Raw genomic sequence first — 21,142 nt, 5'->3', positions numbered from 1 at the left:
GTGCCCGGCCAAACTCACACATTTTTATAAACTGCCTCAAGAGATCACAATAATTTAAATTCTCTTGACATGTTAGCTCGTGGTCTAAAATATAAGCTCTTAGAAAACAGGGAGAGTTGAGAATAGCACAACTCTAAAAATAAGAGTATGGCAAGTCCCAAAAGATGAAGAATTTCTAGAATAAATCATTCATTAAAAAGTAATAGCTTGGCTGGGTGCAGTGGCTCACACCTGTAATCCTAGCACTTTGGGAGGCCGAGGTGGGAGGATCACCTGAAGTCAGGAGTTCGAGGTCAGCCTGGCCAACATGGCAAAACTCCATCTCTACTAAAAATACAAAAATTAACTTGGCGTGGTGCCACACACCTGTGATCCCAGCTACTCAAGACGCTGAGGCAGGAGAATGACTTGAACCCGGGAGGTGAAGGTTGCCATGAGCCGAGATTGAACTATTCCACTCCAGCCTGGGCCACAGAGTGAGACTCCATCCCCCAAAAATCAAAACAAACAAAAAAAGTAATAGCTTGATTTGGGAGGCCAGTACCAAGCAGTGGATTCTCAAATTTTCCATCATTGACTATTTCCCCTGAGATTTGGGGTACAGTGGGGTAGGAAACCTAGTTCTACTCTCTCAGCCTGGTGTCTGATGAAGTACAAAGCTTGTGGGGACGGATTTCAGATAAAGCGATCCCTCTGTATGCATCCAAAAAAAGCAAAGAAGGTGGAGAAGAAAGAAACTGTATGGGAATGCAAGCATTTACGTCCGTCCACGCCCCTTAAAAACATTCAAAGTGCCAACCAAAGTGTTCATTCATGCTAAAAGCTGTGATCAACACTTGAGATGAAAAGCCTTCAAATGTGCATTACATCCACGGGCTGGCACGTATCCATTATTGGTTGAATCTTTCATTTCTCAGCTACTCTCTGATGCCTAAGTGTGAAAAAAGTCAGTATGCCTGAATTGAATTTTTAGATCGCTTTACGTCAATGCACATTTGTTTGTTTTCAAAATCAACAACAAATGCAACACTAAATACTTTTGGCTGCTCAGTTGTGCAGCCTTGTGCTGTAACAGAATTCGCCCCCTTGTGCTCAGGCAGCTTCAGAATGAAGCCAATGGTACACGTAGAATCATAATTCAATGAAGCAAATAAAATGATGAACTATCCCTGCCCTCCGTTTTCCCTGTGGGAAGCAGCACCAATGTTTGTGCGTGCTTCTGTGTGTTTAAATGTGTGTGCGTGTGTGTGCCCATGTAGACAAGCATTTCCACATAGCTCAGAAATAGGTAACAAGACAATCATAAAGAAGGCTGGATATGAAAGCAGTGGACACCTTTTGTCCAGAGTGGCCAGATCAAATTGTAATCCAAAGTTTAGTTGTGATTTTGAGGTGAGATTACAGTGTGTACTGTCCACCAACTGGAGAAAGCTCTAATCCCTCTGAAAAGCAGCATGTGAATTGATTGGATTAAATGTCAGAAATTTTGCTTCCAATGAGTTCCACAAATCGCACGGATATAGCCTGGAGTGGGAAAAATAAAAGAAGAAAAAACTGGAAATATGCAAAAGCAAAAAAAAAAATCCATAACTTAATACATGTAAAATCCTTCATGACTTCTAAAAAGAATTTCTGCCTAACTAGTGAAAGAAGCAGCAGCTGTTCTTATGGAATGAGTGAGAATTACTCTTCCTCTTCTTATGCCTGACCACGCAACCCACCAGGGACTTCCTCTTCCATCTCTGTTGCCCTGAGAAGGATATCAGCTTGAAAAGTCAGCAAATCGATTTAGAGTTTTATAGCCTCCATTCTCTTACTAACTTATTCGTTCATTCAACTCTATTTTAGCTCTCTCTTTATTTTTTAATTAATTACATTTTTTTGTAGAGACAGGATTTCCCTGTGTTATCCAAACTGGTCTCAAACTCCTGACCTCAAGCAATCCTCCCACCTCAGCCTCCCAAAGTGCTGGGATTACAGGCATAAGCCACCATGCCCAGCAGTTCTTTCTTTCTATATAGATGCCTCATAAGTGCCATTTGCCCTACAAGTATGTGTAAGGGAAAAGACTTAAGAAACTTTATAGCATTTCCTTGAATCAAGTCAAGGAGCATGACTATCTATGAATAGTGGAAGATGGCAAAAATTGAAAAACTAAACACAGAAATGGAAATGTATCCCAATTTTCTCCAGCTTCATTATGGCCAGAAAAATCTGACCCATAAGATTGAAGCCCTAATGTTTGACCATGGACTCCATCAGAGTACACAATGGTAGAACTGTGAGTGTATACTTAATGTGTTTCCTATGGGCTGGATGCCAGAAATTCCACTCTTGGCCAGGAGCAGTGGCTCACGCCTGTAATCCCAGCACTTTGGGAGGCCAAGGCGGGCGGATCACCTGAGGTCGGGAATTCGAGACCAGCTTGACCAACATGGAGAAACCCTGTCTCTACTAAAAATACAAAAATTACCCAAGGGTGGTGGCGTGCTCCTGTAATCCCAGCTACTCAGAAGGCTGAAGCAGGAGAATCACTTGAATCCAGGAGGTGGAGATTGCAGTGAGCCGAGGTCATGCCACTGCACTCCAGCCTGGGACAGAGCAAGACTCCATCTCAAAAAAAAAAGAAAAAGAAAATAAAAAAGAAAAAAGTTCCACTCTTAGATAATCCAACCAGATAGGCTGCTTCTGACTACACGCTGCTTCTGAGGCACTAGACTTTGCTGCATTTGTGTTACCTACACAATGGGTACGTTCAGTTGTTTGGTGGGTATCAGCTCAATGACCACAACCAAGGAGGATTTAGCCAGGGGATTTTATTACTTGAAACAAGTAAGGAGAATCCCAGGGATAATTCCCAAAGCAGTGCCTCCCTGAGCTGGGGGCTGGGTCAGGTTTTACAAGTATGGGGTAATGAAGTGTGATCTGATTGGATGTTGCAATGAGGTGATGCCAAGTGGCGTGATCTGACTGGATTTTGCTGTGAGGTGACACCAGGTCTCCATCTGATTGGATCCTGGATCCTACCATGATGTGTCCGCTTCTTAATTCAGTTCCCCATGCTCTATCTGAGCACTTGGGTTCCCCCTGTGGTTGCACACTTGATTCATCTGGGAATGCTCAGGTTACGTGACTTGAGGGTCCATGGTAACTGAAAAACAGCTCACAACTTTGTTACATAAAAGTTGAACCAGACAGGTTTCATGCAGCTACCCTCATATCCCAATTTCTCTTAAATATTGACCACAGCATTTAAGTTCTATGGGAAAAGACCACACCACACAGGTGTCATGATAGATCATCTGCCCTTGTCTATTTTATTATTACACTTAACTTCAATTTATATTATAAGTTTTTCAGCTGACCAGCTAAGGTTCTTCACCTGGGGAGCAAATGCCTCATTACTCAGAGGTCATTGTGGTCTGAGAAAACCCGATTGCCTTTTTTTCTGAGCTTATTTTCTCTGTGGTTCCCAGTGTTGGACCCTAAAGATACAGAAACTTGTGAGTTACAAGTACCTGAGGTGTGTGAACGGGACAGCAGAGCACCTGCTGTAGATGGGTTCAGGATGTGGAAGGAGGTAAAGTTGTTGCTTGGGTAGTGTGTTAGTTTCTGAAGGCTGCTGTAACAGATTACTATGAACTGGGTGGCTTACGTTAAGAGAAATTTACTGTATCACAATTCTGGAGTCTCAAAGTCCAAAATCAAAGTGTCAGGACTGATTCCTTCTGGAGCCTGTGCAGGAGAATCTGTCCCTTCTATCATCCCTTGGCTCATAGCTGCTTCACTCCAAACACTGTCTCTATAGCCACATGACAACTTCCCTCTGAGCAAGTGTCTTGGTGTCTCTTCTAGTTTCTTACAAGGACACCAGCCATGTTGGATTAGAGGCCACCCGATGCCAGCATGACCTCATTTTAACTAACTGCATCTGCAAAGAACCAATTTCCCAATAAGGTCACTTACATGGGTATGGGGATTAGGACTTGAACATATATTTTTGGAGGATGTAGTTCTATCCACAAGAGGTGGCGAGTCAGACTGTCATAAAAGGATCTCCACATACCAAAATTAGGTACAGGCAGACCTCATTTTATTGCACTTCACCTTATTGCACTTTGCAGATATTGCATTTTCCACAAGTGGAAGGTTTATGGCAATTCCACATCAAGCAAGTCTGTAGGCACCATTTTTCCAACAGCATATGTTCACTGTGTATCTCTGTGTCACATTTTGGTAATTTTTGCAACTCTTCAAATGCTTTTGTTATTAATATATCTGTTAGGGTAGTCTGTGATCAGTGATCTTTGATGTTACTATTGTAATTGTTTGGGGGCAGCACAAATCATGCCCATATAAGACAGAACACTTAATAAATGTTGTGTGTGTTCTGAATGCTCCACCAGTTGGCCGTTTTCCAGTCTCTCTCCCTCTCCTAGGGTCTTCCTATTCCACAAGACACAAAAATGCAGAAATTAGGCCAATTAATAACCTTGCAATAACTTCTAAGTATTCAGGTAAAAGGAAGAGTTGCATGTCTATCACTTTAAATCAAAAACTAGAAATGATTAAGCTTAGTGAGGAAGGCACATCAAAAGTTGAGATAGGATGAAAGCTAGGCCTCTTGATCCAGTTAGCCAAGTTGTGAGTGTCAAGGAAAAGTTATTGAAGGAAATAAAAAGCACTACTCCAGTGAACAGATAAGTGATAAAACAGCCTCACTACCAACATGGAGAAAGTTTGAGTGGTCTAGGTAGGAGATCAAACCAGCCATAACATTCCCTTAAGCCAATGCCTAATCCACAGCAAGGCTCTGCCTCATGCCATTCTATAAAGGCTGAGACAGATGAGGAAGCTGCAGAAGAAAAGTTGGAAGCTAGCAGAGGTTTGTGCATGAGGTTTAAGAAAAGAAACCATCTCCGCAACATGAAAGTGCAAGGTGAAGCAGCAAATCCTGGTGGAGAAGCTGCAGCAAGTTATCCAGAAGATCTAGCTAAGATCATGGATGAAGATAGCTTCAGTAAACAACAGAATTTCAGTGTAGATGAACAGACTTCTGTGGGAGAATATGCCACCTAAGATTTTCATACCTAGAGAAAAGAAGTCACTGCCTAGCATCAAAGCTTCAAAGGAAAGGCTGACTCTCTTAGGGGCTAATGCAGCTGGTGACTTTCAGTTAAAGCCAATGTTTATTGACTGTTCTGAAAATCCAAGAGCCCTTAAGAATTATTCTGAATGTATTCAACCTGAGCTCTATACATGGAACCACAAAGCCTAGGTGACAGCACATCTGTTTACAGCATAGCTTCTGAATATTTTAAGCCCACTGTTGAGACCTGCTGCTTAGATAAAAAAAGATTCCTTTGAAAATACTACCATTCATTGACAATGCACCTGGTGGTTACCCAAGAGCTCTGATGGAGATGTACAAGAAGATTAATGTTGCTTTCATGCCTATTAACATCCATTCTGCAGCCCATGAATCAAGAAGAAATTTCAACTTTCAAGTCTTACTATTTAAGGAATATATTTTGTAAGGCTATAGTTTACATTGAAAACCTTCAGGAAACAATTCGCCTATCTAGATGCCATTAAGAACATTCGTGATTCATAGGAGGAGGTCAAAATATCCATATTAACAGAAGTTCGGAATAAGTTCATTCCAGCCCTCATGGATGACATTTTGGGGTCCAAGACATCAGTGGAGGGAAGAACTGCAGATGTAGTGGAAATGGCAAGGGAACTAGAATTAGAAATGGAGCCTGAAGATGTGACTGAATTGCTGCAATCTTATGATAAAACTTGAACAGTTGAGGAGTTGCTTTTCATGGATGAGCAAAGAAATTGCTTTCTGAAGATATGGAACCTACTTCTGGTGAAGGTGCTGTAAACATTGTTGAAATGACAACAAAAGATTTAGAATATTCCATAAACTTAGTTGATAACACAGTGGCAGCGTTTGAGAGGATTAACTTCAATTGTGAAAGGAGTTCTACTGTGGGTAAAATGCTATCAAATAGCATTGCATACTACAGAGAAATCTCTCATGAAAGGAAGAGTCAATCCGTGCCACAAACTGCATTGCTGTCTTATTCTAAAAAATGACCACTGCCACCTCAGTCTTCAGCAACCACCACCCTGATCAGTCAGCAGCCATCAATACTGAGACAAAACCCTCTACCAACAAAAGACGACAATTTATTCATTGAAGGCTCAGAGAATCATTAACGTTTTTAGCAATATTTTTACTTATTTATTTATTACTATTAATTTATTTATTTTTTGAGATGAAGTCCCACTCTGTGGCCCAGGCTGGAGTGCTGTGATACAATCTTGGCTCAATGCAATCCCCACCTCCCGGGTTCAAGCAATCCTCATGCCTCTGCCTCTGGAGTAGCTGGGATTATGTGCATGCTACTCTGCCTGGCTAAGTTTTGTATTTTTAGTAGAGATGAGGTTTCACCATATTGGCCAGGCTGGTCTCGAACTCTTGGCCTCAAACAATCTGCCTGCCTTGGCCTCCCAAAGTGCTGGGATTATAGGCATGAGTCGCCATGCCTGGCTGTAATATTTTTAAATTAAGGTGTTCACATAGGTTTTTAGACATAATGCCATTGCACACTTAAAAAACTACAGTGTCATGTGAATATAACTTACATGCCCTGGAAAACAAAGACAATTGTGTTACTAACTTTATTGTGATAACTGTTTTATTGTGGTGGTCTGGAACCAAACCTGCAATATATTGGAAGTATGCCTGTATGATTTTAATATTATCTGATATTCAACGCAAGGGAGCTGGTAAAAGATGTGTGTGAGATAGAAAGAGAGAAGCAGGGGAACCTAGAGGGAGGCCCTTAGACAGGTATAGCGTGTGTGCTGGGGAACAGTGGCCACAGCTAGGACACAGAATCTGATTCAGCCACAACTCCACTCCTGTTTGCCGCTCTGCAGACAAGAATTCTGTACCGAGCAAACATCAGTGGTGTGGGCCTCATAGCCTGCTCATCGCACTTCCAAGACGTGCAAAGTTTGGACATTCTCACCTCTCCTCTCAGACATGTAGTTTCACAGTCTGAGACACATTGAACTTACAATCAGCTACATTTCTATAATGCACCACCTTAAAAGACACAGAAAAATAATAGAAATATTTTCAACTGATGAGGCAGGAACTTGATCCAACAAGTAATTCTAGAGTCTTAAAAAAAAAATGGACAGGAGGAGTCCCCAGAGTTCAGAGGACCCTGTCTTGGGAAGAGGTGGGTGTGTGACTTCTCCAGGCCATCTTGGGCCACAGAAGGGCCTGGGGAGAGAGAGGGCCTATCCCACTGGGGGATCTTGTCGTCTGGATCTGAAAGAGCAGTTACACCGGCAGACCTCCGCCTGGAGGGGACCTTGGCTTTTGCAGTAGGAAAGAGGGAATGGTATCCAGCCAGGGCCTTGGGAGGGTGGAGCTTCCACTGAAAATGAATGGACTTGCAGCTGGCGGCGAGGCCGGCGCACTGGATGCAGAGCTCTAGCAAGGCTGAAGCAGAAAAATTGGGAGAGTGGGCATTTTCTTCTCGAGGCCTCCTGTCTCCTCTGCTCTTCTCTGGGGCGGCATTTTATTCAGCATATGCTTCTCATCAATTTGCATGGATGGAAACCACCTAAGAAAGACATTTTTAAAAGTCAGGAAATTACCCAAGACGGGAAAGCTTCTAGAACTTGGTACTGGCTATCATTGTAGCATCCTGCTGGGGTCCGATTCAAGGGGTAGGGGTTGAGACTAACATCATTATTTGATAGAAGGAACCAAACAGGGCCAAGTGGTGAAATTTAAAACTGGGCCATGCTCTCTTCCCTGCAAATAATTTCCAGTAGATTGATTCTGCTCTCACCTGGCCTCTCCCCACCACCAGAGATGGGATTCTCTGTTTCTATTTGTCTCTCATCATAAAGCTCATCTATTTGAATTTAAATTGTGTTAAATTTGACTCAGGTAATAGAATTCTGCAGGCTGCTGACTTGTGAGAAAAGTAAGACAGCTGTTTTCATGTGCTAAAAAGAACTTGGATCAACAGTTAACATAATCTACTGTGAACACTTTATCCCACTGTGGGTAGATAAGTGTGTTTGGCTGGAGTTGTTAAATCTCTGAGTTTGCAGATATGTATTGATATGCAACAACCCACAGGGAACTAATTGTCCACAGAATGGCTTAACAGCTCAAGTTTGGTGTGGACATTTTTTCCCTGGGTCAATCACTTTTACAAGGAAAAATGAATCTTAATTTTTTCCCCCTAAGCCAGCAGGGACCACTCCTATGTTCTGTCGAGAAGATGTGGACAGACCCTGTCCGTAAGTGCTCACGTTAACCGAGCAGGGAGCTGATGTGCTTGTTCACCAGCGAGTACCACCATGATCCGGGGCAGCCAGATCCAGAGCCAAGAACTTTCTCCCCGCCAAGGGAGCCAGGTAAGCAGGCAGAATGTCAAACAGGCCTGTCAGAAGGAAACGCCCTCTGACAAGAGTAGGAAACGCTGGACGTGTTCTTTGAATTTTCAAAATGCCCAATGGGAGGGCAGAAACAGGAAAAATAAGCATAAGCTCAAGCCAAGATGAGAAGGATTTCAGCCTGATTCAGTCTGTAATCAAGGACACAACAAACATTGGAATCACATGCCCTTCGAGCAACATGCCTGACAGCATCTATTGAGTGCTTGCTGGGTGCCTCGCTCTAGAGAGCTTTACTTTTCCCTTTTTAAATTGAATAAGTAATCAATAAATTCATAAGCAATCAATAATAACTATTACTTTAATAGAGTAATAAGTGAACTAATATGAAAAGTAATAAGACTGACTGGGCACAGTGGCTCATGCCTCTACTCCCAGTACTTTGGGAGGCCAAGGCGGGTAGATCGCTTTGCCCAGGAGTTTGCCACCAGCCTGGGCAACATAGTGAGACCCTAGCTCTACAAAAATAAAATACAAAAATTAACCAGGTGCGGTGGCATGCGCCTGTGGTCCCAGCTACTTGGGAGGCTGAGGTGAGAGGATCACTTGAGCCTAGGCGTTCAAGGCTGCAATGAGATATGATGGCGCCATTGCACTCCAGCCTGGGTGACAGAATGAGACCTTGTCTCAGAAAAAAACAAAAAGTAAATTAAAAGTAACAAATAGAATATATAAAAAATAGATAAATGCCAGTTATCTTCATTTTAAACATTACAAATAGAGTTGAAGTACCTCAGACCACACTCTCTCCCACCACACCTAATTTTCCTTTCAAAAAGTGCACAACACACTAATCAATTTGCCCTGTGTTTTTCCAGATCTTTTTCTTACATCCACACATGCGCACACTTCCCCCATGAGTACATATATCTGGTGGATAGCATTCTATTTATATATGGTAGATGCTATCACACTATACATAATATTCTATACTTATTCTTTCATTCCAAAAATATTCATCTTGGTGATCTTTCTGTATCAGTGTATATTGATCTACCTTTTATAAAGTATTCCATAATATGGCTCAAAATAATTTATTCAACTATTCCCTTTTTGTAGATTCTTAGACTGTTTTAAATTTTTCCTATTACAGACAATGCTGAAAGTAGCAACTAATACCTACAGTGCCTTAGAGAATCCATTTCTTCCCATGCTTGCCAATACCTGATATTATCATGGGGATCTTTAAGAACAAAGGAGACAGCCTCATCTGTCCTGGGTGATTTGATCATTTACTTACTGAAAGGCAAAAGAGAAAAGATCTCTCATGGTCCATAGCAATTCAATGATAATGGGTAAGAGGATTCTATGGGAGGTTTTACAGAAAGATTACCTGAAATGGAGTATTTTATTTTATATTTTATTTTATTTTATTTATTTAATTTATTTTATTTTATTTTTTTTAAGATGGAATTTCGCTCTTGTTACCAGGCTGGGTTTATAGGGTGTGTGCTTGGGAACAGTGGCTGATCTCAGCTCACTGCAACCTCCACTTACTGGGTTCAAGCAATTCTCCTGCCTCAGACTCCTGTGTAGCTGGGATTATAGGCATGCCACCATGCCCAGCAAATTTTTCTATTTTTACTAGAGACAGGGTTTCACCATGTTGGCCAGGCTTGTCTTGAACTCCTGATGACCTCAGGTGATCCACCCGTCTCGGCCTCCCAGAGTGGGATTACAGGCGTGAGCCACCACGCCCAGCCTGAAATGTACTTATTTTTAAAAATTATGTTCTTGCTTTAATTTTGGCACCCATATTCACTGGAGGGAGCAGAATTGGCTGCAGGGGTGAGTAACTTGGTTCACTTGTAGGTTAATCAAAATTAGTCGATGCAGGCCTCTTTCCAGGTTATTTTTTCCTAGTACAAATCCGAGTGTGATGAAAAAGATTTGTTATTTAAGGCCATTTCCCATGAATTCACAATCACGGAGTGGGCTGGGCCAAGTGCTGAACTCTGAGGCTAGAGATAAAGGAGACACCGGGGGTCCCTTCAGGGAGTCCACAGTCAGAATCCATTACCTTCCAACATAAACCACCGAGGAATGCACTGTGCATAGTGTCTGACTTGCTGCGGTGAAACGGTGCCTTCCATTGCAAGCTTTGAGTGCAACTGTAATTATCAAATGCCTACATTTCTTGTTAACCATGGACATTAGGAATCACTTCACCCCTAAACGCATCTTTCTCCCAGTCAGCAGCTCTCTGGACCCTGTCCACCCAGATCCCGCATCAGATGCCATTTCAGAGCTGCTGTTTGGGAACAGACTGACAGCTGCTGGAGCAGGGAATCCCAGAGAATGAGAATAATATAATAATTGAAAACAGAGAGGCTACATTGACTTGTGACCCAGAGGAAACAGATGTATGCACAAAGTGACCGATGACCCTGGGTCACTGCCCTCCTTTAAACTTTAAACTAGCCTCAAGTAAGATAACCATTTTTTTTTCAACTTTGAAAAATCAAAAGAAAACCAACTCCCCCTCGTTCTGGGGATAAATCACAGGCACCAACTTTATAAATGAGCAGATTACCTAAATTGCTACTTGGGTATGCCCCAATTAAATTCACAGGTGGTCAAATCTGCATGTGCTGGAAACAGAGCAATTTATCTATAGATGTTCGCATTTGGCCAAAAACAGAATACGGCGTCTTCTCCAGACGCACTTTCCACATTCGTTCTTACTTTCCTAGAGATGAATTGCTTTATCCAGTAGACATTTGTTATCCTTCTCCCAGTCCTCCCCCTCATCCCGTTAAGAAGGACATTTGAGGGGTGAGTAGTTCACTGGGATATTCAGGGGCAGCTGGTGAACTGAATAAGAGACACAGTTGTCTGCATAAAGTTGACATCTCCAGCCAGCATCTCAATAGCTGCCATTGTTTCCTCTGCCCACTAGGAGCTCATTGTGGATGGATGGGCCTTCCTCCAGGGTCCATAATGAACTCTGGGCAGGTGGAGGTAAAATAAGCCCTGGATGGAACCTATTGCTGCCAAACTCACAGAGCCTTGTATCTGCCAATTGGGACGATACCCATCATAAATTGGAATTGTCCGTTATGGCAGTCTACCCTCGCCAAAGGAGACTGGCTACAAATCAGCAGCTCCTGGCATGGATGACTTTGAAAAACTGACCTAGGATCCAAATGTGGATTGTGAAAATGCTCATAATCTTTAATTTAAGCATTCTCCTACTAGACATTGTCCTAAGAAAGCGAGCTACTTAACTATCTATACAAAAACACATACCAACCTAAAGATAAATAAATATAAGATTGTCCATTAGGGTTATTTATTTATGCTAAATAAATTCTAAGTGGTATACCAGTGGAATACTGTTAATACTAACTTTTGGATATCCAAAAGATAGTAATTCATTCAGTCCTCAAAAATGGTATTTTGAGGCATAGTTACTATTATGGAAAATGCTTAAGATAAAAAATGTTGAATGGTAAAAGGTAGTTGTATAATTGTATATTTAATATATTTATGTAATTACTTTGTGTAGATGAATATGTATTCCTATGACACTCCCCCAAAAATTGGGGTAGTAGAATTGTGAATGCTTCTCTTAAAATATTTTTCTTGGCCGGCTGCAGTGGCTCACACCTGTAATCCCAGCAGTTTGGGAGGCCGAGGTGGGTAGATCACTTAAGGTCAGGAGTTCGAGAGCAGCCTGGCCAACATGGTGAAACCCCGCCTCTACTAAAAATGCAAACATTAGCCGGGTGTGTTGGCAGGCACTTGAAGTCCCAGCTACTCAGGAGGCTGAAGCAGGAGAACTGCTTGAACCTGGGAGGCCGAGGTTGCAGTGAGCCGAGATCGCACCATTGCACTCCAGCCTGGGCAACAGAGCAAGACTCTGTCTCAAAAAAAAAAAAAAAAAAGAAAGAAATTATTTATATTCTGTATTTTCCATTTTCTCGATGAACATATGTCACAATTAAAAAGTAAATGTGGCCAGTCACGGTGGCTCATGCCTGTAATCACAGCACTTTGGGAGACGAGGCAGGGAGATCATGAGGTCAGGAGATCGAGACCGTCCTGGCTAACATGGTGAAACCCTGTCTCTACTGAAAATACAAAAAAATTAGCAGGGCATGGTGGCAGGCGCCTGTAGTCTCAGCTACTCAGGAGGCTGTAGCAGAAGAATGGTGTGAACCTGGAGGATGGAGCCAGAGATTGCGCCACTGCACTCCAGCCTGGGTTACAGAGCAAGACTCCATCTCAAAAAATAAATAAATAAATAAATAAAAATAAAATAAATAAATATATGTGACCAGTTGCAGTGGCTGACGCCTGTAATCCCAGCACTTTGGGAGTGGATCACTTGAGGTCAGGAGTTTGAGACCAGCCTGGCCAATATGGTGAAACCTCCTGTCTACTAAAATACAAAAAATTAGCCAGGAGTGGTGGCACATGCCTGTAATTCCAGCTACTTGGGAGACTGAGGCAGGAGAATCACTTGAACCTGGGAAGCAGAGGTTGCAGTGAGCCGAGATTGTGTCCCTGCACTCCAGCCTAAGCGACAGACTCCATCTCAAAAGAATAAAATGAAATGAAATAAAATAAATAAAGAGCATTTAAAAATAATTTAGTCTTACAGGTGAAGATTTGCTTTCATCACTCAGCATGCCCTGAAGACATTTACTCAACTCTTCATTGTATTATTTTAAAAGGTGCAAACCCTGATTGTCTCAAACTAGCCTAAGACTTTCGTGACTCTATCTGTAGATAATTACAGATCTATGGAAGTTAAAATTTCAGTTTACTAATCCCTTAATACTACCTTCAAAACATTTAGCAGTTTCAAATATTCCTCTACCTAGAAAGCTAGCCAATAAAAGCAATCTGGTTTCCCCAAGTTCAGATATTAAGTATAGCAATCTGGATGGGTAATAGTTTTTAAATGTTTTATTTATGTCCACTTATTTGTATTCCTCACAAAAATACATGCAAAGCCAGCAAGAGGCACATTTCAAAGCATGAAGAGTTGCTTTAACACAAAATTTATGGGAATTCCTCTGCAGATTTCTGCAAGCATACCCATGGACTGCAGATTATATTTGCAACTATTAGGTGATGTTCAATTTAATAAATTAATGCATACTTAAAAACCACCTCTTTCATGTATACCAGCAATTAATTATTTAATGAATACATAAATGTCAGGCCAATACAGAAAGAAAAATGTAAAAAAAAAAAAAAACATGCCTGCAATTTTGGAAAGAGAAAGCAAAGTTTTAAATATATTACCCAAATATTACATGGTTTCTGTTCCTTTTTCTTCTTCTAGTTTTTACCCCTTAAACCTCAGTGTTAAGTTCAGTACAGGGCCTAGGAGACAATATCTTCTGGATCAGGAAGCAAAGCTGGCCTCAACAGAATTAGGAAGAACACAAATTTCCTTCAGAATCCCTGGTCTATACTATCATTTTTCTGTCACTAATGCCTCTGACTCTGCTTCCTTCAGGCTTCTTGTGTCTCCACCACCTCTTTCTCTCAAACCCCATCAAAACACTGTTTTCAAAAACAGAAATAAAAGCAAACAAAGTCATGCAACAAATTCACTTCAAACACAATGGAGGAGAGTAAATTAAGTTCAAGAACCAAGAGACAACCAATGAATAGGAAAGTTTCAAGAGCCATGGGGAAGGACAGAAGGGATCAGGTGGGCAATGGCTCCCCTACAACTGCAATGCATGGGTAATTGCCAGTGGGTCCTTCCTGCCCACTGCACAGGCAAAATCAACTCACTGAGACCCCGGCATTGCAGTAGAGAAAGAGTTTAATTGATGCAAGTATGGCCCCTGTGAGAGAATTGGGGTTATCTCTCAAAACAGTCTTCCTAAAGGCTCAGAGGTCAGGGGTTTTATGGACGATTTGGTGAGCAGGGGACTAGGAAATGGGTGCTGTTGATTGGTTGTGAATTAAATTACAGGGGTGTGGGGCTACAGGACCAGTTGAGTCGTGAGTCATGAGCCTGGGTAGGGTCAGTCTGAGAAATATCTCCAAAAACCCATCTTCAGTTTTACAATGGCAATGTTATCTATAGGTGCACCTGGGGAAATCACAAACCTTGTGACTCCTGGCTATAGGACTTCTGATCAGTAAGGGATTATAGAAACTATGTTACATTTTAGCAGAGTTCATGCCCTTCCCATAATCCTATTCTCATGCTCTCTTATTAGACTCACAAAGGTGGTTTTCAATCCCTAAACAAGGAGAGCGTTAATTTTAGGGAGAGACTATTACCATCTTTGCCTTCAAGTTAAACTGTAAACTAAACTTCTCCCAAAGTTAGTTTGGCCTATACCCAGGAATGATCAAGGACAACTTGGAGGTCAGAAGCAAGATGGCGTCAGTTATGTCAGATTTCTCTTACTATCATAATCTGGCAAAGGTGGTTTCATGTGTGCACTGAGGGAGTACCAGTCCCAAGCAGTGAAGTGAAACTGAAGGTGCTTGGGCTTCCACACCGGACAGCCCTGGTTTAAGTCTCTTGGGACCTTGGACCAATTAAGCAATTTGAACCTCTGTTTCCTCATCTGTAAAATGGGAAGATTAAGTAGGATCCTGTCATTAAAGGCCTCAGCCCAGCGTCTGACACGTAAGTGATCAGAAAGGCCAGTGTCATGACAGACATGACCGTTATGTTCAAATTTGCAGTAACAAAAGGAATAAAGGGTGATTTGCTCTATTCCACTTTCATGATGGAAAGTGAATTCCAAACCTAAGACAAGTACTTTGAAAATGAAGAGAAAATAAATACTTCTGTGTCTGCAAATACTCCTTTCTTGCTACAAGAAAGCTGTATCTATCTATAAAATAAAAAGGGTGCATATCCTTTACTTTTTAAGGGAATGGCTCAAATGCCACCAATACTCAAAACAAAAATGCAAAATTAAAACAACAGGATCACGTTTGCTCAGTATCTGACACTCCTATCTAACCTTAGGTTTTTGAGCACTTTGAACCACAACCATTGGTTTTCTATTACCATTTTTTTTTTAAATCTCACAGGATGTGGACTGTCTTCTGAAGACCCACAGCTTTCTTTGTGCATGAGTTATGACAATTGTCACATTCTGCCTTGACTTGAGGATAATGTATCTTTGTATTTCTGCTTCTGACCCCTCATGCTGGCCACTTTTTTTTTTAAGTTTTAATTGTTGAGATGAGGTCTTGCTCTGTGGCCCAGGCTGGAGTGCAGTGGTGCAATCATGGCTCACTGCAGCCTCAAACTCCAGGGCTAAAGTGATCCTCCTGCCTCAGCCTCTTGAGTAGCTGGGACTACAGGTATGTGCCACCATGACTGGCTATTTCTTTTTTTATTTGTATTTTATAGAGATGGGGGTATCATTCTGTTACCCAGGCTGGAATGCAGTGGTATGATCATGACTCACTGCAGCCTCAACCTCTTGGGCTCAAGTGATCCTCTCACTTCAGCCTCCCAAGTAGTTGGGACTACAGGTCCACACCACCATGCCTTTGGGCTAATTTTTTTTTTTTTTTTTTTTTTTTTTTTAATATTTGTAGAAACAAAATCTTGCTGTGTTACCGAGGCTGGTCTTAAACTCCTGGGCTCAAGTGATCCCCACGTGGCCTCAGCCACCTTTCTGAGTAACATCCTCATCCACATCACCCCACCAGAGTCGGATTGTCTTTGTCCCTGGTCTGTGACTTTAACCAGGTTGTCCTAAAGTCTTCCTTACCTGGGAGGGGTTTGATGCTCATTGAGAAGGGAAGGGAAGACAAAAGAAGTGTGAAGAGTGGATATCTGAGATGTAACAACTTTTCCAGTTATAAGTTTTATAAACCTAAAAATAAAACACATTTAAGCTTTCTGATTGTTAGAGCTTTAAAAGATGACTTTGTTACTGACTGCCCTGAATTTCATTTACACCAGGTGATACCAGAACCTTCTGTTTCATTCCATTCCTTCCTTTACTCAGAACCTTTATGTAAAGGAAAAATCAAACTGTTTTTTCTCTCTGCTTTCACACTCGACATATAACACTTCTGCAACCCGATACGTGGTTTTGGTTTTGGATTTGTTTTTTCAAATACACCAAGAAATTCTCCAGCAGACACCAACTTGGAGTCCTATAATTCAATTCAATTCTGTCGCTGGGTCTGACGCTACCTGGAACTACTGTCAGACCCGCAGATTGAGGGCTCAGCCACACAAGGCTGCCCCCACTTCAGACACCAATGGTGAATCCTGGGTTGCAGCTTGTGCTTTTGATTAACTGGCTATAAATCAGGGTCTCATGATTCCACCCCTTTGGATTGGATAATTTGCTAGTGAGACGGAGCAGGGACCCCTCTTAGGGCTTCCAGGAGAAGTCTTGAGTCTCTATAAGGGAATTTCCAGGCACTTAGGCCCAGTGATTAACACCTGTAATCTCAGCACTTTGGGAGGCCAAGGTGGGAGGATCACTTGAACCCAGGAGTTTACAATCAGCCTGACCAACATGGTGAAACCCCATCTCTATAAAAAATACAAAAATTAACCAGGCATGGTGGCATGTGCTTGTAATCCCAGCTACCAGCTACTCAGGAGGGTGAGCAGGGAGGATCACTTGAGCCCAGGAGTTGGAGGCTGCAGTGAGCTATGATTACACCACTGCACTCTAGCCTGGCCAATGGAAAAAGACCCTGTGTCAAAAAAAAAATAAAAAGTAAATGAGCAGCCTGATAAGCAAGAAGATAGCAGCAGTAATCTCCCAAGCAAGCCAGAGCCACAAGGTGTTTGGGCTCCCTATAGAAATGGAAGAGTAACATCTTGACATATGTACTTGCATTGTTTTTTGGAAGCAACTCACATGATGTCACATGGATGTCACTTGAAGGGAAACTGAGGACTGACCTCTGACTGCCATTTTTTCTCTAAATTTCTTCCTGAGGGGCCTGGAAGGAGTCACACCCCCACGCCAGACTAACGCTTAACCTCCATGTGTTGGTTTAAGATTTGACCTGCAACTTGTTTTCCTGAAACGTACCCTAACCTTTAAAAAACCCTTGCCTGGCCAGATTCAGTGGCTCATGCCTGTAATCCCAACATTTTGGGAGGCCAAGGTGGTTGGATCTCCTGAGGTCAGGAGTTCAAGACCAGCCTGACCAACATGGTGAAACCCTGTCTCTACTAAAAACACAAAAAATTAGCCAGGAGTGGTGGTGCATGCCTGTAATCCCAGCTACTTGGGAGGCTGAGGCAGGATAACTGCTTGAGTCCAAGAAGCGGAGGTTACAGTGAGCTGAGATCACACCACTATACTCCAGCCTGGGCAACAAGAGCAAAATTCCATCTCAAAAAACAAACAAGCAAACAAATAAATATTAAAAACCTTTGCCTGTAAGTTATTGGGGAATTTGGGTCTATTAGCTGCCCATTCTCCTTGCAGGGTGCCCTCCAATAAATGCTGTGTTTTTTCTCCAGCTGCAAACCTGGTTCTCAGTGTCTGACTTTACTGCATCAGGAGAGCAGACCCCAGTTCAGTTCAGTAACACAATGATGGCTCACAGAACTCAAGGGAGCAGTTCCCTTACATTTACTGGTCTATTATAAAGGGCAGCGATGAACATCCAAATGGAAAGATGGAGAGAGTAAGGTACTGTTACCAGGGGGTCCTTGCTCCCAGAGCTCCCAAGATGGTGGCAGGCCACTTCCAAGATGGCGGCTGGCCACTTCCAAGATGGTGGCAAGCCTCCTCTTCTCTGACCTGGGGGATTCTTGGCCTCACAGATTTCAAGGAATGGAATCTTGGGCCATGCAGTGAGTACTATAGCTCTATTAGGAGCCGTGGGTCTCCGAAGAGAACCCTGGAACCCAGTGACTAGTGTTCAACTCGATTAGGATGAACCCAGGCACTTAGCCGTGCAGGAACAATGGCAAGCCTTTAGCCGGATAGGGAACGGCAATGGGCGCCTCACTGGATCAGGAGCACAGTGGACACCCTGCTGGATCTGGAGGGATGGAAGTCAGCCGCGTCTGCGATGGCGGCGAACAACAGTGATGGATGGCGCGCGAAAGCTCAGCTTGAGCCATAACAAAACACGGACCAGAAGAGTGCAGTTGCAAGATTTAATAGAGTGAAATAGAGTGAAAACAGAGCTCCCATATAAGAGGAGGGGACCCAAAGGGGATTGCCGTTGCCGACTTGAATGCCTGGGTTTATATCCTGATCCTTGTCCCTCCGGCCATGCTCTCAGGCAATAGATGGCTGACTATTTCTTTACCTCCTGTTTTTACCTAATTAGCACTATAGTGAGCTCTCTGATTGGTCAGGTGTGAGGTAAGTTGTAAATTTAAAGGTGGATGCTGTCACCTTCCCAGCTAGGCTTAGGGATTCTTAGTTGGCCTAGGAAATCCAGCTAGTACTCTCTCTCAGTATGGGGGTTGTGGAGCCTCCATGCCCTCTCCCACATACCACCCTCCTATTACCAGAAAGGGGTCCCTATCCAGACCCCAAGAGAGGGTTCTTGGATCTCATGCAAGAAAGAATTCAGGGCGAATCCACAGAGTAAAGTGAATGTAAGTTTATTAGAAAAGTAAAGGAATAAAAGAATGGTTACTCTATAGGTCCACTGTCGTAGACTGCTCAGCTGATTATACTTCTAGTTATTTCTTGTATATATGCCAAGCAAAGGGTGGATTATTCATGAGTTTTCCGGGAAAGGGGTGGGCAATTCCCATAACCAAGGGTTCTTCCCCTTTGTAGACCATATAGGGTAACTTGCAGACTTTGCCATGGCATTCGTAAACTGTCATGGCGCTGGTGGGAATGTTTTAGCATGCTAATGCATTATAATTAGCATATAATGAGCAGTGAGAGCGACCAGAGGTTATTCTTGTTGCCATCTTGGTTTTTGTGAGTTCTGGCCGGCTTCTTTACATGCTGTTTTATCACCAAGGTCTTTGTGACCTGTATCTTTTGCCAACCACCTGTCTTATCCTGTGACTTAGAATTCCCTAACCTCCTGGGAATGCAGCCCAGTAGGTCTCTCCCTTACTTCACCCAACCCCTGTTCAAGATGGAATTGCTCTGGCTCAAAAGCCTTTGACACTCCCAGCATCTCCACATGTTCAACCACCCAGAAGCTCATCAAATCTTGACAGAGAGTTTCTATAGGAGTTGACCTGCAAGTTCCCCCAGCCTTCCAGAGGTTAGTATGTAGGGCTGAAAATTCCAAACTTCTAGTGGCTTGGTCTTTCCTCAGCCCCAACCTGAGGCTATTTAGGGATCCCACCCTAAGTCACCTCATTAACATAAACTTAGGTGTGATCAAAAGGCGTTCATTATGAATAACAAAAGACATTCCTATCACTCAGGAAATTCCCAGGGTTTTAGGAACTCAGTATCAGGAACCAGGGACAAAGGCCAAATATATTTCACATTAAACCACTTTGGAAGCAAAGGAGAGATGTGTCCCTCCTGAAGAGAAGCCACCTTCCACTTATTTTTATACAGGCTGAGAGGGTCTCAGCTCAAACAGTGCTTCCCAGAGTCGAGGACTCCTGAGCTCATGCCCTACAAGCAGTTTTCTCTGGGGTTAATACAGCATTAGTAGTCACTCAGGACATTTACAACGGGCTGGAGGTCTTCGTATAAAACACCTTGTCATTTTTATTGTCTCTCTTTAAAGAAATATTTGCACAACAATTTTTATTTTATTAATAGGTATATTCTTCTTGCGTCAAGAAAGGATTATTTGCAGACACTAAAGCATTTACTTTTCCCATAACCTTGAAAGTATTGGCCTCGGGTTTGGAATTCACTTTCCCTATCAGAAAAGTGGAATAGAGAAAATTCCTCAAACTTGACCAGTGAAGATTAACAGGCCAATTTGGGAGCTTGCTTTTTAGCACCACCAGTCACGTTAACATTTTTGGCTTGCCAGAGCAAAAAGGGCACATTCTGACCTTTGTACGTTACCCTCTCTCATTACCATGCTTCCCTTCGAAAGGAGCCAGGGAAGCCCACAGATGTGGAGAACCAGAGAGGAGCCAGAAAAGATTACAGCTGAAAACATCTTGATGCAAAAAATAATGATAATAAGGCAAATCAAAAAGCATCAAAAGCCAAGCATGTTACTGTTAAATTAGACATTTATTTATTTATTTATTTATTTATTTATTTATTTATTTATTTTGAGACAGAGTCTTGGTCTGTAGCCTAGGCTGGAGTGCAGTGGCGCAGCCTTGGCTCTCTGCAACCTCCTCCTCTCAGGTTCAAGTGATTCTGTCTCAGCCTCCCAAGTAGCTGATATTATAGGCACCCACCACCACACCCAGCTAATTTTTGTATTTTTAGTGGAGATGAGGTTTCACCATGTTGGCCAGGCTGGTCTCGAACTCCTGACTTCAAGTGATTCACTACCTCCCACTCCAACAGTGCTAGGATTATAGGCGTGAGCCACTACACCCAGCCTAAATGAGACTTTTAAATATGCTGTGGATATCAGAGGAATTTTAGTGCAATTGTCTCCTTAAATTTGTCAGGGAAATCATTCAATTATTTGATGTTAAATTTCTACAGATTGTTGAATAAATGAGCGGCACACGAAGACCACATGACAATAATCCAAAAGGAAAAAAGAGAAAGAGATGTGAGAAAGGAGAGAAGGGGAAATTTCCTCT

This window comes from Piliocolobus tephrosceles, chromosome 9 (assembly GCF_002776525.5).
Source record: "Piliocolobus tephrosceles isolate RC106 chromosome 9, ASM277652v3, whole genome shotgun sequence".
Lineage (NCBI taxonomy): Eukaryota > Metazoa > Chordata > Mammalia > Primates > Cercopithecidae > Piliocolobus > Piliocolobus tephrosceles.
The sequence above is the reverse complement of the archived record's forward strand: the minus strand, read 5'-3'. Positions refer to the sequence as shown.